This window comes from Cynocephalus volans, chromosome 2 (assembly GCF_027409185.1).
Source record: "Cynocephalus volans isolate mCynVol1 chromosome 2, mCynVol1.pri, whole genome shotgun sequence".
In the NCBI taxonomy this organism is placed as follows: domain Eukaryota; kingdom Metazoa; phylum Chordata; class Mammalia; order Dermoptera; family Cynocephalidae; genus Cynocephalus; species Cynocephalus volans.
This window is the reverse complement of record NC_084461.1, coordinates 183,926,574-183,933,838: the sequence shown is the minus strand read 5'-3', so window position 1 is coordinate 183,933,838 and position 7,265 is coordinate 183,926,574.

Here is a 7,265-nt window from a genome sequence, read left to right as displayed (position 1 = left end):
CCCCATGCTCTGTTTAGAACTTTCAGTGGTTGTGTTAAGGTCTGTGTACACCCGCGAGTAATACAAACATGATTCTTCCTTGGTTTCAAAGTATAAAGACATATCAAGTACATTTATATTGTGGGACAAAATTTCTTCTCTCTGCTTCTTTCTGAAACCTTCCCAATCCATATCTATGTACTGTATGATTTTGAGAGCGAGGGTTCTACAGATTCTTCATAGTGCCCAGCCAAACTCTGGTCACTTATTGGTACTCAATTAACATATTAGTAAATAAAAAATATTTTAAAAATATGTGAATATATGGGCTAAAATTCTTCCTTCACAAGCAAAAAGAAACCAACTTGGTGCTGTGGGGGGTGTTCCTGGAAATAGTGGGAAGCTCAGTATCAGTGTAAGAATGGCAGCCCAAAGCAAACCAGGAAGACAGTGAGTGGGAGCCTCATTAGTAGTGGTTTTTTGATACAAAGGGTGTAGGAAAAGAGCCATCTTTTGAATGAAATAGAACATGAACTGTTTGCAATTATTTATCTGTCTGTTAAAAAAGGGATGTTTAATTGGTCCATCATGACTTTTGGAACACGAGAATAGACCATGTTCAATGTGGAAAAAGTAATTCTATATTTTTAGATTTATTCTTTATTTTTATGTTTTGAAACTTAGTTAATTATACATATCTGTGGGGTACAGAGTTGAATAACGATACCTGTGTGTGATATGCGATGTTTGAATCAGGGTAATTAGTATTTCAACATTATAAAATGTAATCGCTTTTCATGGCCCTTTATCAATTCCTCCCTTACCACTCCTCCTTCCCACCTCTGGTAACCTCACTTCTGTCCTCTCCTTTGGAAATTTCAGCATATTATTGTGATTGTTGTCTCTCTCTCCCTCCTTCCCTCTCTCTCTCTCTCTCTCTCTCTCTTTCTTTCAGGCCCATTTATGAGTGAGAACATGTGGTATTTCTCTTTTTGTGTCTGGCTTATTTCACCTAACATAATTTTCTCTAAGTTCATCCATGTTGAGGAATGGCAGGACTTCATTCACTTTTATGGCAGAATAGTATTCCACTGTGTAAATATACCACTTTTCCATATCCAGTCAACTGACAATGGATATTTTGGTTGGTTCCAACTCTTGGCTATTGTAAATAGAGCTGCAATAAACATGGGAGTGCAGGTATCCCTTTGACATGATGATTTCCTTTCCTTCACAAAAGTGGGATTGTTGGATCATATGGAAGATCTATCTGTAGTTGTTTGAGAAACCTCTGTACTGTTTTCCATGATGGCTGCACTAATTTACAGTCCCACCAACAGTGTAGGATGGTTCCCCTTTCTCTACATTCTTGCCAGCATTTGTTATTCTCAGTCTTTTTGATCTAACATGTGGTCTGTCCTGGAGACTGTTTCATGTGCTGATGAGAAGAATGTATATTCTGTGGTTGTTGGATGAAATGCTGTAGTTATCTGCCAAGTCCAACTGGTCTAAAGTGAGGTTTAAATTCTGTGATTCTTTGTTGATTTGTTGACCAGATGATCTGTCCAATGTTGAGAGAAGGGTGTTTAGTTTCCTTACTATTATCATATTTGGGTCTATCTTTTTCTTTAGGTGTAATACTGCTTACTTTATATATCTGGGTGCTCCAGTGTTGGGTACACACACACACACACACACACAATCATATATATATATATATATGTATGTATATATGATTGCTATGTCTTCTTGCTGGATAGATCTCTTTATCATTGTGTAATGGCTTTCTTTGTCTCTTTTTATGGTTTTTGGTTAAAAGTCTATTTTATCTGATATATGAATAGCTACTCCTGCTTGTTTTTGATTTCCATTTGTGTGGTTTATCTTTTTCCATCCCTTTGCTATTAGTCTGTATGTCTTTACAGGTGAAGTGAGTCTCTTCTGGACAGCATATAGTTGGGTCTAACTTTTCAGTGCAATCATCTAGTCTATCATTTTTTAGTGGGAAATACAATCCATTCACATTTAGGGTTCTTATTGAAAGGTGTTGCCTTACTCCTGGCATTTTATCAATTTTCATTTGGATGTTTTAAATATCTTTTGTTTCTTTCTTTCCCTTTTATTGTTTGTCTTTGGTGTTTGTTGGTTTTGGGAGGTGGTAAGATATAGTTTCTTTCTTTCTCATTTGCATTTGTGTTTTACCAGTGGGTTTTATTCTTTGCTGTGTATTCATGGTAATGATTATTGCTTTTTGGATTCCAGATGCAAGATTCCCTCAAGGATTTCTTATAGGGCTGGTTGTGTGGTGTTGAATTACCATAGTTTTTGTCTGGGAAATGCACTATTTCTCCTTAATTTCTGAAGGATAGACTTATTGCATATAGTATTCTTAGCTGACAGTTTTTTCTTTCAGTATTTTGAATATATCATCCAATTGTCTTATGGCCTGGAGAGTTTCTTTTGAGAACTCTGCTATTAGTCTGATGGGGACTCCCTTATAGGTGACTTGATACTTTTCTCTTGCTGTTTTTAGGATTCTCTCTTTGTCTTTGAGTTTTGCCAGTTTGGCTATAATGTGTGTCAAAGAGGACCTTTTTGTATTGAAACTGTTTGGGTTGAGCCTCTTGAATCTGAAGGTCCATGTCTCTTCAATCTTCTATCTGGGAAGTTTTCTGCTATTACTGGTCATGTGATAGAGCAGTTGCTTCTTCTATTACTCTAGAGTGGGCTTTGAGGAGACAGACTCATGTAGAAGTCTTTCATATTTACCATTTAGTATTTTAGTATTGGTTTCTGGAAGACGTGGTAGTGTAGTCTCTGTGTAGGTACTTTGGCCATAGTCAATGGTGGAGTTGCATTTGAGTGCATCTGTGGCCTACGCACTGGGACAGTTAGTGATTCCTTGCTGAAGTTATTGACACTGTGTTGGGGCATCGAGAATGTGAGATCTTGAGTTCTTGGGAGAAGTGTCTTTGTGTCCTATCACTCTTTGGTTGGGGTAGGTCATCCTGGGCATGCTTTTTGGCACCCTGTCTAGCATCCTGTGACCCTGATAGGTGTACAGGGAATTTTCTTCCTTACTCTGGCTATCCTGGGTTTCTGTACTCCCCAGGGGTTCCATGTGTGTTTCTCCCCAGATCAAGGCAGTCATGTGGGCTGCCCACATTGCTTCCTCCCCCAGGTGTGCTATCACAGGGAGCAGCATAATCCTCCCTGTGGGTTGGGCCACTGGGTTGCTAGCCTGTACCTGCTTACCTCCTTCCCTGGACTCTGCTGGTGATCCTCCTTGTGTCAATGCAATGGAGTGGCTGGTGGTCAACCTGCACAGTGGCAGTGGCTGCTGCTGTGGTAGCAGGTGTCCTCGTGGTGGTGGTGGTTGCTGTGGTGGTGGTGGTGACTGTGGCGGTGGCAGTTGCAGTGGCTGCCTGCTTAGCTGATGTATCTACAGCAGCCACCCATGCAGCTACAGTGTCCACAGTGACATCAGATTTCCCACATGGCTGCAATGTCCTTGGAGGAAGTGGGGCCATCTCATGGCAGCAGCAGGGGTGGCAGCAGCTGCAGCAGCCTCTCACAGGGCTGTGGTGTCCATGGCTGCATTGACAGGACACTTGTGGGACTGATGCTCTGTAGAGAGCTGCTCCATGATGGGCAACAGTTCTGGGATGAGACAGTGGCTCTGAAGACTGCAGTGGAAGTGGTGTTGGGCCCATTTTGATCTCCTGTAGGAGGAACGTGCCCTTGGCACCTCTAACCTGCCATCTTACCAGAAGTCTCCATAGTAATTCTAGTTTAAATAAATAGATACTGTTAGGAAAGAGAAACTTCTGCTGGGAAGCCACAAGGAGAAATGAATAAACAAGAAATGCCCACCACATTTGGTACTATTCTTTTTTTTTTTTTATTATTCTCAACTCAAAGCACATAGTCCCCTGAGAGATGGGTATTAATTGACTAATGAGACTCCAAACACCCATAATTTTAGCAGAAGCCAAAGAAATTTTGACCTCTCTTTGCTAGTTGGTTTTCAATGTTGGCATTACTTGAGGTTGTGTAAACATATTGCTACATCTCAAATTTTAGTTCAAAGCTCAGAAACAATTAACTTGCCATTGCTATTGATTTGCCATAAATTGCTCTTCATCTTAGGCTCAAGTAGAAACCATCCAGACTGAGTCAGTAAGGCAGAGCTGAGATTAAGTTTCAACTATTTAAGGCCTCATCACAGAAATGAAATTCAGTTACAGAAAACTCTCTTTCTGTACACACACACACACACACACACACACACACACACACACACACACACACACACACACACACACACATTTAGAGCAATGTGCTTATATGTATGCAGAGAAGCTGAAGGGAAAGAATAATATACCATAAACATACACACTTACATCTATAAAGTGATAAGAGATGCAATTTTGATTTTCTTGTCCTTGCAACATCTTTTTAAAAAAATGATTTCACACAAAAACAATAGGGGCCAGAGATCTTCATTCTGTTACTATAATGCAGTGGCTGATCACATACAGTCAGCCACAGACACATGAAATAATTGATAACCAAAGCAGGATAATAATTAAATATATCTATTAAAGGAAGTCATTTAAGGTCTTACACTCAATTGGAATGCCCACATCAAATGCAGAAGACAGCAAGAGTACCATGCTGAACTGCCCTTTTTCAGCTGAAAGCCTTGATTTTTGAGTTTGTGGGATGAGTTGTTAGTGGATTTCTTAATTGCAGTACATCCTTAGAGACAGGTCACTGCTGGTTTCTCTGACAGAGCAATTGAATGGGTCATTTTGAAAGAATGGAAGAATGTGTACTGAGGGGAGGCATGGACAGCCCATGTTGAACTCTAATGACTGGAAGAGGCAAAAAGCACTTATTGCAATGGTAGTGTGATTGTCTAATTAGTTTGGCCAAAGGTACATTTAAATTGGGGTCCTGAAATGTTATCATTTGTGTTGAACATGTTAGTTTTGCCATATCTTGTGTCATTAGAAAACAAAGATCTGTTATTACATACGCGCGCGCGCACACACACACACACACACACATGCTGTATTTTACACATTATGTATTTGAAATAAAATTAAATTAATTTTGACTTGAAGAATTTATAACATATAATATTCATAGCTACGCATGGTAGTGTATAAGTTAAAAACATAAATGTGGTGACAAGTAAAATAAAATAACTTTTACATTCTTGTGTGTAAGAAAGAAGAGTCTGGCCCAGAGGGAAAGTCACTGAGCAAATATTAGGTACTAAAACCATAGTCAGTTAATCTACTCAGGGATCCCTCTTGTCAACTTAGCTAGTTGTAAGCAAAGATGGTGAGAATCCTATGAGTCTGTCTCTATAAAACATGGAAAAATTCCATGAACTTTTTGACGTACCCTCATCTATTTCCAAAGTGATTCATTCTCTGAAAATGGCCACCATCCTGTGTCCTTCATTCTGCTTCCTCCTGAGGTGATCAGGGCCTGACTCCCCATGAGCCATGAGCTTGTGGTCCTCCCAGTTGAGCCCATTTCCTTATTCTCTTCCCTTTGAGGGCATGATACAGTCATGGCTTAATCAGAGAATGACTCATTCATTCCTTCAGTAAGTTTTTGCTGGACGCTAAGTATACTTAGGATGGAGATGAATAACATGGTCCCTGTCCTCAAGAAGCTTTTAGTGTACTGGCAAAGATCTGAGTTTGTGCCATACAGGTCTTAAGGGGCAACATGTGGTTAGAGAACATAACAGCACTGGCTGTGTGATTTTAGGCCGGTCACTTAAACTCTCTGGGCACCAATTTTCTTATGCATGATATGGGTGCACTAACAATACCCCATGTCCTAGGATTGTGGTGAAGAACAAATCATGTGATATATGTACAGCATAGTTGGGCTCATACTAAGTGCTCATACTAAACATTAATTATGATTCCTATTCCACCAGGGCACACAGAGCCTCAGTTAGTGATTCATACACACACACACACACACACACACACACACACACACACACACACACACACACACACACACACAAATGGGAGCAGCTCAAACTCTCTGAAGAAGGACTCATATATGTCTTAGCAATTAACTTCACTATTACAGAATAATTAAATAATAGGATATGTTTAGCAAAACCTGTTTTCATAATACAATCTAGAGAAGGCAGAGCTCTGCACATTCTTGGTGGGAATATGAAGAATATAGCGGTGGTTATCAATCGGAATGGTACAAAAAGAGGAAGCCTCCCCGCTTCTGGAGAAAGCTGGATGGAGAGGCAGAAAAGAATATCAAGGCATGTGAATTTTTGGGCAAAGGAGGCACAGGATAAACAAAAAACTGGAAAACACCACCCCAAATCTACATGGATCAAGAGTCCTAAGAGGTAAAGTTAGTGGAGGGGATTTCCAATGGTGTTGCTGAAGAAAGGAACCAGAATTGGGGGCAAGAGCTACTTGTATGGCTCTGTCCTATGGTAGAGGGTTTTCTGCATGGGGGGAAAGCTGCTTTTGAGAGCTAGGAAACACAGCTGTTAGAATAAATTAAACAACTTGATAATATGTGCCCAAGCTTGGGCTAATTATATAAGGATGCACCTTGGCTTCCTTGGGTAGGGTGAAGTGAGGGATCTTTAGGCTGAGTCTAAAGAACTCATTCTGGCTTAAACAAAATGATATTTAGTACTTGCATTTGCTGGTGCTTTCCCTCTAAGGTGTCCTTGCAGAAGATGGCACACACAGAGGAGACAGCAGGAAAGAGGAGGAGCCTAGCAGCCTGTGTTCTACGCAGCTCTGGGAGGTGGGAGAGGCCAGGGACAGCCTTGTGAGTGGCCTTGCTTCCCACTCTGATTTGCATTCGTGAGGATGACATCAGTGATCATGGCTGACTTTAACAAACAAAGAAAAAGACTCTAAAATATGCATTACTATTATTAACTGGATCCACCTAGTGCCCAAATATGTTTTTAGTTGATTTTATTTTGGCCTAATTAGTGTTTCTCAACCCTGGCTGCACAATCAAATCAATAACCTTAAGAGCTTCTAAAAATAATCTTGCCCAGTATTCATCCCCAAAGATTCTGATTCAACTGTTCTGAGATGAGACACAATCGATGGTGTTATTATCATGCTTTTTGGGTGATTATAACGTGCAGCCAGAGCTGGAAACTACTGGCTAAGTATTGACATCTTTGCAAGGAAGATTTATCATTTGGATTGGAATGCATGCTGGGCAGCTTCATGTCCTGACACACCATGGAGGATTTC